The sequence below is a fragment of the Saccopteryx bilineata genome, chromosome 4 (assembly GCF_036850765.1).
Source record: "Saccopteryx bilineata isolate mSacBil1 chromosome 4, mSacBil1_pri_phased_curated, whole genome shotgun sequence".
Classification (NCBI taxonomy): domain Eukaryota; kingdom Metazoa; phylum Chordata; class Mammalia; order Chiroptera; family Emballonuridae; genus Saccopteryx; species Saccopteryx bilineata.
In genome coordinates, this window is record NC_089493.1 from 261,023,041 (window position 1) to 261,038,966 (window position 15,926).

General features: G+C 38.0%; 1 non-coding gene across 1 annotated transcript; it reads right to left on the minus strand.

Annotated features, from left to right (window-relative positions):
• Positions 1–3,182: 3,182 nt before the first annotated feature.
• Positions 3,183–3,326, minus strand: LOC136336690 (small nucleolar RNA SNORA48). Its single transcript, XR_010731521.1, has one exon. It is a non-coding gene; the product is annotated as a small nucleolar RNA SNORA48 (small nucleolar RNA).
• Positions 3,327–15,926: the final 12,600 nt, after the last annotated feature.

A 15,926-nucleotide genomic window follows, 5' to 3' on the forward strand; every position in this document is an offset into this window, starting at 1 on the left:
CGGTTTCTTTTGTTGGTCTTGATATTATTTAACTTGTGTGGGGTGCCGTGAACTAAGATAAATGAGGGGGAGGGGGAATTCTTTAGCTACCCTGCCTATTAGTGACTTTTCTGTTGCTGAATTTCATTGGCTAAATCTTTAATTGAAGGTTGGTATTTTGTATACTTCAAGCCCAAGCAAGCGCTACTAACTTCATCTGTCAATCTGTTTCTTTTGTTAGTTTTGATATTATTTAACGCTGAGAATAAGCTCTCACAAAAGTACATAGAGGGAAAAATTGTGAGTAAAGCCATTGCTATATTTTTCAGGGTGCTAAAAGTGTCTGGTAATCAGTTCCAGACACTCCAAATACCCTGTTCGTAGTGACACTCCTCTTGATTCTCCAAGCGGCACCTTTCCAGATTCTCAAGCTTTGACCTCAAGTCGACAAACACCTGAGCCCAGATGCTGTCTTGAAATTCTGCAAGTTGCATCTTATGTAAATTAAGATGGCAGCCGCTATTTCTAATGGTGGGAAATGGCACCCATAGCACAGGCCCTCGCCTCTCCCAGCCTCCCCCTCACTTATCTCAGTAATGATGGTCAATTAGAAATCCACGACACCCCAGAAAGTAGATTGGATGGATGATGGTTGCTGTGGTTATGTGGTTGCTGGTAATGGTGATCACAGGGCCCCCAGAGATGCATCCCCCGTGGCATTCCGCTGCTCCCTGCTCCGCCGGCCGGAAGTGAGGTCAAAGATCCTCTAACAGCCTAACTGGAAGTCCCAGAACTAGATGCTCTGTGCTGGAGTTCTGTTGTTTTGGCCTAACAGATCTCTCACACAGAGTGTCTGCACTACAGCAAATGTTTTATCCTCGGCTACTGCACTTGACCATGCAGGAGCAGAGGATGAAACGTCCTTCTCGGCATGCGGCCCCATACTTCTCTGGTATGTGGCCGCATGCGGCCGCGTGTCAGTGACAATGGCTACATGTCAGTGCTGACACACGTGTCATAGATTCGCCATCACGGTACTAGAAACTGAGAGGCTTTAAATAACAGAAATTTATTGTGTCACAGTTCTGGAGGCCAGAAGTGTGAAATCACATGTCAGCAGGGCCATCATCCCTCTGAAACCTGTAGAGAGAATACTTCCTTGCCTGTTCCTAGCCTCTGCTGGTTTTCCAGGAACCCATGGCCTCCCTTGGCTTACAGCTACAGCACTTTAGCCTCTGCCACCATTGTCACACAGGGATGGGTAAGGTGGTAGACGTCTTTAAATAAAGAATGAGCCCACCAAGAAAATAAATGGCCTTTAAAGAAAACCAAAGCAACTTTTTTTTTGTTTCTGGTACTAAAAACAACTAAACTTCTTGAATAATAGATAAAAGTAACTCTTAAAAGGATCACTGCGTTAATAAGAAAGTAAGGAATTCTCAGTCTTAAGACTGAGAATTAAGTGAACCACACTGTAGCTGGGTTTAACTCTGCAAATATTTGTTGAATGAAAATTAACATGAACTTTCTTTTTTTTTTTTTTTTTAAATTTTTATTTTATTTTATTTATTCATTTTAGAGAGGAGAGAGAGAGAGGAGAGAGAGAGAGAGAGAGAAGGGGGGAGGAGCTGGAAGCATCAACTCCCATATGTGCCTTGACCAGGCAAGCCCAGGGTTTCGAACCGGCAACCTCAGCATTTCCAGGTCGACGCTTTATCCACTGTGCCACCACAGGTCAGGCCAACATGAACTTTCATTCTCACACGGCTGAAAAAGAGAAAGGACGAAGTCAAAGTCCCACCCACGATGAGGGGTGTGATATAGATCCTCATCTTCCCCATATTGGCTGTACCTCAAGTGGCTATGCCCTCCAAGTAGAAGTAAACTGAGACAATTGTATCCCTAATCATGGCCCTAAAAGAAAAATCAACCCTCTGAAACATAGGTGCTAAATGAAAAGGAAAAATGAAACTGTTCAGAATTTATAACCACAGACCAATCTGCACATGCATTTGAAGCCTAAATACACAGCACATGGGTGGTCAAAAACCTCAGGCTGAGAAATTAGAGTGATCCCAAATTTTTGGTGTCCCAAAGACCATCTGGCAGAAGCAAATTCAAATCTCTCTTAAGAACTCGTCATCATGCCAGTCCTCGATGTCTTCCATAATAAATCCTAATGTAATTGAGAAGCCCACAATCAAAAATAACAAAACAAGACACCATGAGGAAGAACCCGCAGAGACAGACTCTCAAGTATTTTTAAGGACAATGAAAATACCAGACATATGTATAAAATATGTTTGATCTCTTACAAGAACTAAAGGCCAAGTTTGAAAATATGTGTGGGGTATAAGGAACTATATATATATAACAAATGACCAAGCAGATTTTAAAATTAACCAGATAAAATTTCTAGAAATAAAAGATATATTTGGAGCAAAAAAAAAAAAGTCAAAGGACATTTTTAACCCTAAATACACCTGATAAAAGAAAGAGTTTGTAACTTGAACAACAAATCTGAAAAAAAATTAGCCAGAATGCAGCACCATGAGGCAAAGAGATGAAAAGTGTGAAGGAGAAATTAAGAGGCACCTGTGAGAAGGTCCCCATTCTTCTGTTTAGACCAGTGGTTCTGAAACTTCAACATGCATCACAATTACCTGCTGGGCTTATTGAAATACACATTGCTGGGCCCCACCCAGAGGATCTGATTAATTGATCTGAGTTGGGGGCAGATAATGTCCATTTCTAAAAAGGTCTCAGGTCATGTTGCTGACGCTGGTCCAGTAATATTGAGAGTCATTGATATAGAGAAGAAGAGATTTAGAATACCCAAATGAGGAGACAGAGCTTTGCCCCCAAGGACTTGGTATTAATCTGTCCTTGATGCATTTTCCTGGGGTCAGTCACATTAGGATAAGGATAAAAGGGAAGAGAGAGATAGCCCCCTGTAAATGCTCTAGTCCTGGTCTGGCACTGCTTAGTAAAGTAATTCAGCCCCCGCTGGTATATAATAAATATCTGATGACACAGTGTTTACTTTTAAACTGTAATGGTGACTGTTGGATGAAGCTCTTTCTTATTGCCCCCTGACCATGTAATGGAAAAAATATTATTTAATGCACAGGCACATCTCTTGTAGGCAGAAGTGCAGCTTACCTTTTTGCTCCTCAACTGAATTCAAACTCTTTTTTTTTTTTTAATGTGCCCTAGGCATGAAACAGCTCTGGCCACCAATACAGGCATCAAGCTAGGATGAACTAGGGCTGAACACCTGCTTTGCCCCTGACTGATATAAGAACAGCACCACCAATCAGGTGCCTCCTTGCCCATTGCCAAGGGCTTTGAATTCAAACTCTTAATGAAGCCACATCCTTAAACGAAAGAAAACCTTCATTTCGCTTTCAGGATAATAACATCTCTTCCATTTTCAGTCATTCCTTACTACTATTTACTTGATAAATTTCCTGTTTAAATTCTCTATTAGACCATTTTCCCCTCTAAAGGGAGTTTGCCTGCTTCTTCTTCCAGGGAATGGCACTAGCACAGGTAGAGAATTAGGTAAGGGGAGAAGACTTCCTATAGATCTTGTCACCTTTCTGCTCATAATTTTCCAATAATTTTCTATCTCATTCAGTGTAGATACACATTTCTTGCAGGATCTACGAGGCCAGTCCCCCATGACCTCCCTCCTGGTCAGCTCGTTGACATCCCCTCCCCTCCCCTTTGTCCTGTCCCTCCGCTCATTGCATGTCCCTCCCTCAGGGCTCTGCCCTTGCTTTCCCTTCGCTGGGAATACTTTTGCCTTCCTATACCAGGCGGCTCCTTCCCACACCATTTTTTAGATCTTTGTCCCTCTTAGGAAAATCGTTGACATACTAGTGTAAGTTGTAGGAATCCTCTCCGAACACAATAGGGAGGCCCTCAAGAAGCAGAATGAAAGAAAACCCTTTCCGATTTAAGGTGTCTGTTCCCCCTCTCCAATTCAAAGAGTTCGAGATTCTAAGATTTATACAACGGGGTTGAGGAATGTCTGTTTCTTTCCCTCTAAGATCAGAATAGAGATCCAAGTCTATGGCTTGTCCCAGGATTGTGGCTTGTCCTCACCTTAGCTGTTACTCTGATTTTCTCACTTGATGCAGTTTGTGAAAGTACATTTTTAGTTGAAGCTATCCATTCTATGCTTTATTTTCCTTCTTAGCATTTTGAATATAGCACTTAAATATTTTACCTATTTGTTTCTTGTCTACTAAGAGAAACAGATCATTGTCTTCACTAAAATGGGAACTGTTTTTCTTTCTCTTGGCTTTGGCCCAGTGCGTAGAACACTGCCTAGCCCTTAGTAGATAATCAGTAGCTTAATCCCTGGGTAAGTGAATGCATAACTATGCAGTCCCAGTTCTCAAGATACCTTGCTGAGGCTCCTCATCCAATAGGAGCGCTGGCTGTTGATTTCTATACTGATGCAGGTCTTTGACCTGCCTTCAGTTTCACAGTCTGAGCAATCTAGGCCAGCCTTGTTCTGGCAGACCTTTTGAGTCTATCAACTTCTTGAGTACTTTCTTATTTAACTACCCCAACCTCTTCTAGGACTCATGGGAAGCTCCTTCTGCAACTCCTCCTCTTGGTGAAAGAGGCGCTTGAGACTAGTCTCTCAGGCCTTCTCTCTGCCTAAACACAGTAAGAAGAGCATTTATGTTCTACTGTGGCTGCCCCAGGATGGTGCAAGGCAATCTTTACGGCTGATTCCTGTCCGAGTCCCAGTGGGAAAACGGACACATGCTCCTCTGTTCTGTGATTCCTAGAACTACGTGGTGGGTCCCTGGTGCCTCATTTCCTCCCTGATGCCCTCACGAGTAATCTGTGTTTCCCATTATCATGCTTCAGATAGTTACGAGAAACTAGGTTATTCCTTCTGTTGTTTAGAAGAAAAAGAAGGAATTCTTTTTGTTGTTACTGTGTTTTATTTTAAAAGGTTGGAAAAATCACCTTTGGACGTATTCTTTAAGCTCTTTATCAGGGTTTAATACAAGAAGAGGTCACATGATTAAACACTTTAGTTTAGCTTTTTTTTTAATGCATTCCCCACTGTAGTGTTTATGTTCGCAGAGCAGCATTAGCACGATAGTGGAGAATTAAAGGTAAGGCTTACAAGCCAAATAATTTGCTATGATAAACTTAATTTTTAACACTAATTTACTACTGGTCAAAGTGAGACTTCAGGATTTAATTCAAATTATTGGCATTAAATTATTCTTTTTTATTAAGTATCTTACCTCCTTTCAAGAATTAATTTTGGCATTTATTTTCTATGTTATAACAAAATAAATAATTCTTTGACATAATCTCCATGTAGAATTGATTTTAATGCTTATTGTTATAGTATTTATATTAAGATTTTTCCCATTATTATCTTTTAATTTTACTTTACCTCCTAATATTAAGAGAGTTTTTTTTTTGGTTGTTTGGTTTGGTTTTTTAAGTGAGAGAGATAGACAGGGACAGATAGAAAGGCAGAGAAATGAGAAGCATTAACTCGTAGTTGTAGCACCTTAGTTGTTAAATTGATTGCTTTCTCATACATGCCTTAACCTGGGGCCTCCAGCCAAGCCAGTGACCCCCTGCTCAAGCCAGTGACCTTTGGGCTCAAGCCAGCAACCGTGGGGGTCATGTTTATGACCCCATGCTCAAGCTGGCAACCTTGGGGTTTCAAACCTGGGTTCTCAGCGTCCCAGGCAGATGCTCTATCCACTGTGCCACTGCTTGGTCAGGCATATTAAGAGTTGTTTTTTTTTTAAATAAGCACATTTGGTGTATTTTCTGGGATCTTACATATCTGAGAATGTCTTTATGCCACCTTCATGCAAGAGATAATTTGGTTCGATATAAAATTGTTGAGTACTAACTCATTTGCTTCAAAACTAGACATTTCTGCTTCTAGTTCAAAGGGATGATTTTTGCTTCTTCTTGATTAATAACATTTTTTTTCTACAATCCTCATTTTAATTTTCTCTACTTATTCTTATAGGAAACATGATCTAGCCACATTTCTTCAAAAGTCAGAGTACGTGGAACCTCTGTTGTCTTGGAAGACTGTTGAATCTTATTCTTAGTTGTGCAATTAGAAGGCAGTTTCTAGATGTTTACATGGTGTAACTCACCTCTGCAGAGGTGGTACCTTCTACCCCATCACCTGATAGCCAGCACTGTAAACTCACATAATATAGGAAAACCTACCAGCAGACACTACTGCCAAGGACAGTGGTCTCTTCCCTGGCCTGCAGTACTTCACACAACTCACAGGATGCTTTATGTTTTCGCCTCTCCCTTCCCCCACCACTTCCTGCACAGTTCCTTGCCTACTCTCCCATTCACCAGTGCTATCTGTGACTTAATAGAGAAGGATGGTTAGTGGGGAATAGAAGTGGAGGGTAAAGGTCTGATAGTCTCTCCAGATCTCAGTGTTCTGGTTTGCTCAGAAAGCCTAGCTTCGTCTTGCTAGGGACCCTGATTCTCTGATTCTGGGAGCAGTTGGGGAGAGGGAATTAACCTGAGGTTTTAAGTATGTCCTTAATTTTTTTCAAGTATTTCTGTTATAAGAAGCTTTGCCTTTGTGTAAAGAAACAAAGAAAATTAATGAAACTACTTCAGCCCTTCAGCTTTATAATTTTCATTTCTAAATTTTAAACAAATCAGGCTAGAATCTGACCAATGCTTATTGTCATTTACCTCCAGATTAATTTTAGGAAAACATTGAAAACAGGTCATTATAATGAAGAGATCATGAAATGGCAAAGTGCTCATTTATTCTTAGCAAAAGAAAGAAACTTATCTGTTGTATATTTTAAACTTTTAGTAGAATTTGAATGTTAACTTCCTTATGCACATAACTTGTTTTACAATTCAGACTTTCCAAGGTTTCATTCACCACCAAAGACTAGTGTCATTAACCATATCTCTTGCCATTTACAGCAATCAGTGGGATTGAATTTCAATACAGGGAAGCCCTGTGCGGCTAAGGGCTGCATAGGGATCTCACCTTGCCTTAATAGCCTTATGTGTTCACATCTGCTGAGAGGGAGATGGCTTCCTGATTGGTGATCATCCCATCCTGAGACACAAAGAATCAGGGCAACAGGACTCCAGTTGCTGTGTGCTTCCTGAGCAGGAAGCTATGGCTCCCATATCCCTAGGGCAGAGGGAGTGCTTTTCACATCATATTTCACTGAATCACAGTTTTCTGAGAATGTCCTAACAGTTTCAAAATGACATTTTTATGCGGCTTAATGTTTCTAATTTGCTACAACTTATATTACATCTCTACTTGCCTAAACCAAGGACCAGATGGAATACATTCTGTTCAGGCATCCAGACAGTTGCTACTTAGGAGATAATGTAGACTTTTTAAATTTTTCACAGGAGAGTAAGGGTCTGATTTTAGTACTCTCTACTCACAGGATAAAATTCATGCCAAGATAAATTTTAGGCCCCAATATTACCTTTTAGTCAGAAACATTTTATCTTGGTTTAAAGAATCCATTTGGTTTTCTTCTATTTTCTGGTAGCAGTTTGATAACATTTAAAATGAGATGTAAATATTTGGCAAAGCATATAAACAGTTTCCTTAATCTACTGCAAAAAGAAATGTTGAATTTATGTTCCACAATAGAAATACAGTTAATGGAAATTATATTTATGAGATGTAAGAAGGATTATATGTTGAGACCCAAAAGAATTGTACAATCAAATACTTGAAAACATTTCTGCTTAGTCAATTTTAGTAACCAATACAGTTTGAAATGGGTAACTGTTGGAAAAATATTCTAATGGATTTCTGACAGACCAACTACTATTTCAGAAACCAAAGTTGACATCCTGTTTGTTGGACCCAGAAGCTTATCCCAGTCACCACCTACCTGATCTCATATACCAGTTTACACTCTTGTTTTTTCTCTCCTTTAGAGTTGTTCCCTACTTTGTTTCTGTATTGCCATTTCTAGTTTCCTTTCTTTTAAAAATTCATTTGTATTTATTATTATTTTTTTAATTCATTGGGGTAACATTATTTAATAGAATTATATAGGTCTCAGGTGTACAATTCTATAATACACGATCTGTATATTACATTGGGTGTTCACCTCTCTCTGTAATTGTAGGTATGCCTCAAGATTCTGCCATATTATTTGGTCTTCATCCTCTTATACTTACTTTTTAAAAAACAAAACAAAACAACAGCAACAACAACAAAAAACTCTCCTCTGTTCATGTAGATTTAAGGAACTATTGTTTCAACACAGGTCCCCTAATAAGTCTCTTCTGAGTAGTAATTCTGAATTTCTGGCTAGCTGCTTAAGTTACTATCTCTACAACTCATATAACCATCACACGTAACAATTAATAGTGAAATTTATTACTGGGGATGGGATCAGAGAAGATGAAGGGATTAGTGAAATTATAAAATACATAACACATAGATACAGATAACAGGACAGCAAGTCCCAGAGGAAAGGAGGGAAGGGAATTAGGGGGAGGAAGACAAAAGGGGTGTAATGGGGGCACATGGTTGGGTGGTGGGGGTGTTATTTTGAATCCATATTAACACAATACATTAAAATTAATTTTTAAAAATTTTAATAAAATTCATTACTTTTCTCTTAAACCTGTTTTCCCTCTATTTATGTATGCATGGGTAGTTTTCTTGTCACTCAGGCTCCAAAACTCAGGGCTGATTTTAATTCCTCCTTAATACTGTTAACAAACATTTTTTATAATGTTTTTTTGTTTTTGTATTTTTCTGAGGTGAGAAGTGGTGAGTCAGAAAGACAGACTTCCACATGCGCCTGACTGGGATCCACCTGGCATGCCCACCAGGGGGCGATGCTCTGCCCATCTGGGGCATTGCTCCATTGCAACCAGAGCCATTCTAGTGCCTGAGGTGGAGGCCATGGAGCCATCCTCAGTACTCGGGCCAACTTTGCTCCAATGGAGCCTTGGCTGTGGGAGGGGAAGGGAGAGAGAGAGGGGAAGGAGAGGGGGAGGGGTGGAGAAGTAGATGGGCGCTTCTCCTGTGTGCCCTGACCGAGAATCAAACCCGGGATATCCACTCACTGGGCCGACACTCTACAACTGAGCTAGCTGGCCAGGGCCTAAAATGTTTTTAATGCATTTTATTCATATGTGATTTGGAAATCAGGAACATAGCACTCAGTATCAACCAAAGGTATGTTTTGAAGTGGGCTGATAGGACAAGGTTTTTGAAGGCAATAGTGCAAGGAACTGATGATCAAAGAGATGGGTTGCTGGTGGAAATAAGACCACAAACTTACATCATTTATTGTCTGATGGTGGGTGCAACCGGAAAATTCAACAGTCGGCTGACTCAGTGGTCAGCAAGTAGGGCTATGATTCAACAACAATGAATAACATATGATCAGGCATTTGTCAGTGTCCTAGTTCTGGTTCAGGGTTGTAGAACAAAAGCTTTGGCATTACTTATCAGCAGAAACCAAATAGCACAGAAAGCCGGTTTTATTTTCAGGCAGTTTCCAAGTCCAGGGAGGAGAGTAATGCTCTGTAAGCCTCAGAATTCAAACTATAAAATCCAAATGTTGGGCCACAAATTATGATATTAAAGGTCTCATAAATTCTCACTACTCACATCTAATCTGCCACCATTTTCTGTTGAATCTAACTGCTAAAGTGTCCTCAAAAAATTTTACAAAGTTACAATTCACAATCCTCACCACAGAGTATGCACACTTTTTCTACAGCAGTGTCAACATTGTGTACTAAAAATGTTTTAATCTTTAGAGGGAACATTACTACCAACTTTAAGGAAATTAAAAAATATATATAAAGGAATGCTATGAACAGCTCTATGCTGAAAAGTGAGGTAACTTAGATGAAGTAGCCACATTTCTGGAATGATGGAAACTATTAAAACTGACTCAAGAAGTAGAAAATTGGAATAGACCAATAACAAATAAAGAGATTTAATTAGGAATTTTAAAACTTCTCAAAAGAAAGGCTCAGATCCAGATGGCTTCACTGGTGAATTTTATCAAACTTTTGTAGAAGAATTAACCACAAGTCTTTATAAATTCTTCCTAAATACAGCAGAAGCCCTGTCCTGTGGTGGCACAGTGGATTAAGCATCGACCTGGAGTGCTGAGGATGTTGGTTCAAAACCTGGGGCTTGCCCAGTCAAGGCACATACAAGAAGCAACTACTATGAGTTGATGCTTCGTGCTCCTCCCCCTGCCTTTCTCTTTCTCTTCTCTCTAAAATCAATAAATAAAATCTTTAAAAATAAATAAATGAGTAAATAAATAAATATAGCAGGGGAGGAAAATTTTCTCAATTTAATCTATGAGGTCAGTATTACCTGGATAACAGAACCATACAAAAATATCACACACAAAAAAAGGATCAATATCTCTTGTGATTATAAATGCAAAAATCCTCAAAAATAAATATTAGCAAATCAAATTTGGCAATATTTGTAAAGGATTATACATTATGAACAAGAAGACTTATCTGATAAATGCAAGGTGAGTTTGACATTGGAAAAGTAATTAATGTAATGCACCATATTAACAGAATTAACAACAAAGACTATGGAGTCATCTCAGTAGACACAGAACACAGTTTGACAAAATTCAACACCTTTTCATGACAAAAACACTATGCAAAGTAGGAATAGAAGTTCATAAACACCAGTTCTAAAATTGGTGATTAACAGAGGGAATAGGGGGAGGAAATAAAGAAGAAAGGGATTAAGAAGTACAAACTTCCAGTATAAAATAAGTCATGGAATATAATGCACAGCATAGGGAATGGAATAAAAAACACAGTAATAACTGTATATGGTGACAGGTGCTTACCTAGCTTATTGTTGTGATGACTTCGTAAGATATATAAATGTTGGACGTCACGAAAATGGCGCCGTGAGAAGCGCGTCCGACAGCTCTCCCCTAAATCACAACAAATTTATCAACTAGAAACAGAAAAATTTCTCCTCAGAGCATTCCGGAGTTCCACACAAACTGAAAGCAAAAGGACTGTTATCACTTGAATCTGAGAGACGAGGGGGTGGAGGAAGCTACCGCAGCAGCGACGCTCATTCAAGCCGCGAGGGAGTGCGCCTGCGTGCTATCAAAAAGACCACCCTCAGATGCCGATAAGAAAGAGGAAATCGAATATTATGGATACAAAAGAAAGAGAGGTAACACAAATAGATGTGGAAAAATCTATGGAGAAAAGACTTAACATATTGGAAGCCTTGGAGCTAAATGACAGAGACTTTAAAATAGAAATCTTAAAAATACTCAGAGATATACAAGAAAACACAGAAAGGCAATATAGGGAGATCAGAAAACAACTCAATGAACACAAAGAATATATTACCAAGGAAATTGAAACTATAAAAACAAATCAAACAGAAATGAAAAACTCAATTCACGAGCTGAAAAACGAGGTAACAAGCTTAGCTAACAGAACAGCCCAGATTGAAGATAGGATTAGTGAAATAGAAGACAAACAACTTGAGGCACAACAGAGAGAAGAAGAAAGAGACTCAAAAATAATAAAAAATGAGAAAGCCCTACAGGAATTGTCTGACTCCATCAGAAAGAATAACATAAGAATAATAGGTATATCAGAGGGAGAAGAGAAAGAAAATGGAATGGAGAATATACTCAAACAAATAATAGACGAGAACTTCCCAAGCCTGTGGAAGGAACTAAAGCCTCAAATTCAAGAAGCAAACAGAACACCAAGTTTTCTTAACCCCAACAAACCCACTCCAAGGCACATCATAATAAAGATGACACAAACCAATGACAAAGAAAAAATTCTCAAGGCAGCCAGGGAAAAGAAGAGTACAACATATAAAGGAAGGCCTATTAGATTATCATCAGATTTCTCAGCAGAAACTCTACAAGCTAGAAGAGAGTGGACCCCAATATTTAAAGCCCTGAAAGAGAGGAACTTTCAGCCAAGAATACTATACCCATCAAAGCTATCCTTCAAGTATGAAGGAGATATAAAAACATTCACAAATACAGAAAAGATGAGAGAATTTATCAACAGAAAGCCCCCACTCCAGGAAATACTAAGGGGGGTTTTCCAACCAGATTCAAAGAACAAAAGAAAACAACACCACAAGTAACAGCTCCACCAAGAACACAATAAAACCAAACTTAAACTGTGACAACAAAGGAAAAAAGGGGGGAGAGGATGGAGATTAACAGTAGCAAAGGATGATGAAGTGCAGAAATACTTATAAGATAGGGTACTACAATGAATATGGTAGGTACCCTTTTCATTACTTAATGATAACCACCCTTAAAAAAACCACCACAAAAACACTTGACTTAAAAAAGGTAGCAACAGAGGAAAGAAGTATGGAACACAAACAAACAAAAACAAATGATAGAAAAACAAAAGAGAAGAATCAAACTAGATACAAAACTAACAGAAAGCAATTTATAAAATGGCAGTAGGGAACCCACAAGTGTCAATAATTACACTAAATGTAAATGGATTAAACTTACCAATAAAAAGACACAGAGTAGCAGAATGGATTAAAAAAGAAAATCCAACTATATGCTGCCTACAAGAAACACATCTAAGCAACAAGGATAAAAACAAATTCAAAGTGAAAGGCTGGAAAACAATACTCCAAGCAAACAACACCCAAAAAAAAGCAGGCGTAGCAATACTCATATCTAATAATGCTGACTACAAGACAGAAAAAGTACTCAGAGACAAAAATGGTCATTTCATAATGATTAAGGGGAAGTTGAATCAAGAAGACATAACAATCCTTAATATATATGCACCAAACCAAGGAGCACCAAAATATATAAGACAGCTACTTATTGACCTTAAAACAAAAACTAACAAAAATACAATCATACTTGGAGACCTCAATACACCGCTGATGGCTCTAGATCGGTCATCCAAACAGAGAATCAATAAAGACATAGTGGCCTTAAACGAAATACTAGAACACCTGGATATGATAGACATCTACAGGACACTTCATCCCAAAGCGACAGAGTATACATTTTTCTCTAGTGTACATGGAACATTCTCAAGAATTGACCATATGTTGGGCCACAAAGACAATATCAGCAAATTTAGAAAAATTGAAATTGTACCAAGCATATTTTCTGATCATAAAGCCTTGAAACTAGAATTCAACTGCAAAAAAGAGGGGGGAAAACCCACAAAAATGTGGAAACTAAACAACATACTTCTAAAAAATGAATGGGTCAAAGAAGAAATAAGCGCAGAAATCAAAAGATATATACAGACTAATGAAAATGAAAATACGACATATCAGAATCTCTGGGATGCAGCAAAAGCAGTAATAAGAGGAAAGTTCATATCACTTCAGGCCTATATGAACAAACAAGAGAGAGCCGAAGTAAACCACTTAACTTCACACCTTAAGGAACTAGAAAAAGAAGAACAAAGACAACCCAAAACCAGCCGAAGAAAGGAGATAATAAAAATCAGAGCAGAAATAAATGAATTAGAGAACAGAAAAACTATAGAAAAAATCAATAAAACAAGGAGCTGGTTCTTTGAAAAGATCAACAAAATTGACAAACCCTTGGCAAGACTCACCAAGGAAAAAAGACACAGGACTCAAATAAATAAAATCCAAAATAAAAGAGGAGAGATCACCACAGACATCATAGAAATACAAAGAATTATTGTAGAATACTATGAAAAATTATATGCCACCAAATACAACAATCTAGAAGAAATGGATAAATTCCTAGAACAATACAACCTTCCTAGACTGAGTCATGAAGAAGCAGAAAGCCTAAACAGACCAATCAGCAGGGAGGAAATAGAAAAAACTATTAAAAATCTCCCCCAAAATAAAAGTCCAGGCCCAGACGGTTATACTAGTGAATTCTATCAAACATTCAAAGAAGACTTGGTTCCTATTCTACTCAAAGTCTTCCAAAAAATTGAAGAAGAAGCAATACTTCCAAACACATTTTATGAGGCCAACATAACCCTCATACCAAAACCTGGCAAGGATGGCACAAAGAAAGAAAACTACAGACCAATATCTCTAATGAATACAGATGCTAAAATACTAAACAAAATACTGGCAAACCGAATACAACAACATATTAAAAAAATAATACATCATGATCAAGTGGGATTCATCCCAGAATCTCAAGGATGGTTCAACATACGCAAAACGGTTAACGTAATACACCATATCAACAAAACAAAGAACAAAAACCACATGATCTTATCAATAGATGCAGAAAAGGCTTTTGATAAAATACAACACAATTTTATGTTTAAGACTCTCAACAAAATGGGTATAGAAGGAAAATATCTCAACATGATAAAGGCCATATATGATAAACCATCAGCCAACATCCTATTAAACGGCATAAAACTGAGGACTTTCTACCTTAAATCAGGAACAAGACAGGGTTGTCCACTCTCTCCACTCTTATTCAACGTGGTGCTAGAAGTTCTGGCCAGAGCAATCAGACAAGACAAAGAAATAAAAGGCATCCATATCGGAAAAGAAGAAGTAAAGCTATCACTTTTTGCTGATGATATGATCCTAAACATCGAAAACCCAAAGGACTCCACAAAAAGATTATTAGAAACAATAAACCAATACAGTAAGGTCGCAGGATACAAAATTAACATACAAAAGTCCATAGCCTTTCTATATGCCAACAATGAAATATTAGAAAACGAACTCAAAAAAATAATCCCCTTCACGATTGCAACAAAAAAAATAAAATACCTAGGAATAAACATAACAAAGAACGTAAAGGACCTATATAATGAAAATTACAAAGCATTGTTAAGGGAAATCGAAAAAGATACAATGAGATGGAAAAATATTCCTTGTTCTTGGATAGGAAGAATAAATATAATCAAAATGGCCATATTACCCAAAGCAATATACAAATTTAATGCAATTCCCATCAAAATCCCTATGAGATTTTTTAAAGAAATGGAACAAAAAATCATCAGATTTATATGGAACTATAAAAAACCCCGAATAGCCAAAACAATCCTAAGGAAAAAGAATGAAGCTGGGGGCATTACAATACCTGACTTTAAACTATATTATAGGGCCACGATAATCAAAACAGCATGGTATTGGCAGAAAAAATAGACACTCAGACCAATGGAACAGAATAGAAAGCCCAGAAATAAAACCACATATATATGGTCAAATAATCTTTGATAAAGGGGCCAACAACACACAATGGAGAAAAGAAAGCCTCTTCAACAAATGGTGTTGGGAAAACTGGAAAGCCACATGCAAAAGAATGAAAGTCGACTACAGCCTGTCCCCGTGTACTAAAATTAATTCAAAATGGATCAAAGACCTAAATATAAGACCTGAAACAATAAAGTACATAGAAGAAGACATAGGTACTAAAATCATGGACCTGGGTTTTAAAGAACATTTTATGAACTTGACTCCAATGGCAAGAGAAGTGAAGGCAAAGATAAATGAATGGGACTACATCAGAATTAAAAGTTTTTGCTCTGCAAGAGAAACTGATATCAAAATAAACAGACAGCCAACTATATGGGAACTGATATTTTCAAACGACAGCTCAGATAAGGGCCTAATATCCAAAATTTACAAAGAACTCATAAAACTCAACAACAAACAAACAAAGAATCCAATAAAAAAATGGGAAGAGGACATGAACAGACACTTCTCCCAGGAAGAGATACAAATGGCCAACAGATATATGAAAAGATGCTCAGCTTCATTAGTTATTAGAGAAATGCAAATCAAAACTACAATGAGATACCACCTCACTCCTGTTAGATTAGCTATTATCAACAAGACGGGTAATAGCAAATGTTGGAGAGGCTGTGGAGAAAAAGGAACCCTCATTCACTGTTGGTGGGACTGTAAAGTAGTA